Genomic DNA, 2,737 nt, shown 5'->3' with positions numbered 1-2,737 from the left:
TTTCACTCCTTATGTTTAAGTCTGTTATCCACTGTTAGTTGATTTTTGTGAGAGGTGAAAGGTGTGGATTCTGTTTCAGTTTTCTACATGTGACTATCCAATTTTCCTAGTACCATTTATTGAATAAGGATTCTTTCCTCCAGTGTATGTTTTTGTCTGCTTTGTCAAAGATTAGGTAGCTATATGAGGATGGCTTTATATCTGGTTTTTCAGTTCTATTCCATTGGTCTATGTCCCTGTTCTTGTGCTAGTAACATGCTGTTTTAGTTACTATATTATTGTAGTCTAGGCTTGAAGTGTATCTAGTAAATTGATGCCTCCCAATTTGTTCTTTTTGCTTAAGATTGCTTTTACTATATGGGGTCTTCTCTGGTTCCATATGATGTGTAGAATTATTTTTTCTAGATCTGTGAAAAATGATGTTGATATTTTAATAGGGATTGCATTGAATTTGTAAATCCCTTCGAGTAGTATAGACATTTTAACAATGTCGATTCTGCTGACTCATGAATATGGTATGTTTTTCTAGCTGTTTATGTCCTCTGCTATTTCCTTCTTCAGTGTTTCCTAGTTCTCACTGTAGAGGTTTTTACCTCCTTAGTTAAATATATTCCTAGGTATTGTATTCTCTTTGTTGCTATTGTGAAGAGTATTGAGTCTTTGATTTGGTTCTGAGTTTGGCTGTTGTTTGTGTATAGCAATGCTCCTGATTTCTCTACATTGATTTTATAACCTGAGACTTTGCTGAAGTTGTTTATCAATTCCAGTAGTCTCATGGTAGAATCTTTGAGGTTTTCTAGGTATAAAGTCATATTGTCAGCAAAGAGAGATGGTTTGACCTCTTCTGCCATGATTTGGATTTGATTTCCTTCTCTTGTCTGGTTGCTCTATCTAGGACTTCCAGCACTATGTTGAATAGAAGCAGTGATAGAGGACAACCTTGTCTGGTTCCAGTTTGAAGTGGAAATGCTTTCAATTTTTCCCCATTCAGTATGATGTTGGCTGTGGGTTTGTCATATGTGGCTTGTATCAATTTTAGGTAAGTCCCATCTGTGCCTATTTTGTTAAGCATTCTTATCATAAAAGGGTGTTGAATTTTGTCAAATGCTTTTTCTGCATCTATTGAGAGAATCATATGATCTTTGGTTTTGCTTCTATTTATGTGGTGAATTACATTTGTAGATTTGCATATGTTGAGCCATCCCTGCACCTATGGGATAAAGCTCACTTGATTGTGATGGATTTTTTTTTTAATAAACACCTGAATTTTGTTTGCTAAGCTAAAGGTCAAAGGCCAGATACCACAATGGCTCAAGTGAGGAAACAAAGCAACAAAGTTCAACTCAACCGGATGAACAGAAATCTGCCCTACCTATCAATTCTCTCAATAAATGTGAATGGCTTGAACCACCTGCTAAAAGAGGCATAGGCTGGCTGAATGGATAAATATACACAAGCCAAGTATCTGCTGTCTTCAGGAAACACATCTAATCCATAAGGATACATTCAGACTCAAGGTGAAGGGATAGAAAACAGTATTTCAAGCAAACAGAAGCCAAAAAAAAGCTAGCATGGCAGTTCTGATTTAGATAACTTAATCTTCAAATCAACAAAAGTAATAAAAGACAAAGATGGTCACTATATAATGGTGAGGAGTGCAATTCATCAAGAAGACATAACAATTCTAAATATTTCTGCACCTAACTCAGGTGCACCTAGATTCATAAAGCAAATACTACTTTTTTTTTTTTTTCTAAAAGCATAAAACAGTCCAAGCAAATACTACTTGATATAAACAAAATGACAAACAGCAACACGGTAATAGCCAGAGACTTCAACACACCTCTGATGGAACAGGACAGATCCTCCAAACAGAAAATAAACAAAGAAACAATGGACTTAAATAGAACTCTAGAACAAATGGGGCTGACTGACATTTACAGAACATTTTACCCAAAACCCACTGAATATATGTTCTTCTCATCAGCTCATGGGATGTTCTCTAAGATTGACTATATCCTAGGCCACAAAGCATGTCTCAAAAAATTTAAAAAAAATAGATATTATAGCATGCATCTTCTCCGACCACAGTAGAATAAAATTAAAAATCAACTCCAACAGAAACTCTCATCTTTAAACAAAGTCATGAAAACTAAACAACCTTCTGCTGAATGAGTATTGCATTAAGGAAGAAATCAAATGGAAATCAAAAGATTCTTTGAACTAAATAATAAAGGAGACACAAATAATCAAAATTGGTGGGACACAGCGCAATCAGTTTTGAGAGGAAAATTTATATCCGTAAGTACCTACATCCAAAAGACAGAAAGAGGATGGTTTTATATCTGGATTCTCGGTTCTGTTCCACTCATCAATGTCCCTGTTCTTGTGCCAGTAAAAAAGCTGTTTTAATTACTATAGCATTGTAGTATAGTTTGAAGTCTGGTAAATTGATATCTCCTATTTTGTTTTTATTGCCTAGGATTGATTTTGATATACGAGGTCTTCTCTGGTTCCATACGAAGTGTAAAATTATTTTTTCTATATCTGTGAAAAATGATGGTGGCATTTTGATAGGGATTGCATTGACTCTGTAGGTCACTTTGGGTGGTATAGACATTTTAACAATGTTGATTCTGCTGACCCATGAGCATGGTATATTCTTCCACCTGTTTACATCCTCTGCTATTTCCTTCTTCAGTGTTTCATAGTTCTCCCTCTGTAGGTCTTTTACCTC

Source organism: Microcebus murinus, chromosome 12 (assembly GCF_040939455.1).
Source record: "Microcebus murinus isolate Inina chromosome 12, M.murinus_Inina_mat1.0, whole genome shotgun sequence".
In the NCBI taxonomy this organism is placed as follows: Eukaryota; Metazoa; Chordata; class Mammalia; order Primates; family Cheirogaleidae; genus Microcebus; species Microcebus murinus.
This window is presented reverse-complemented; position numbering follows the sequence as displayed.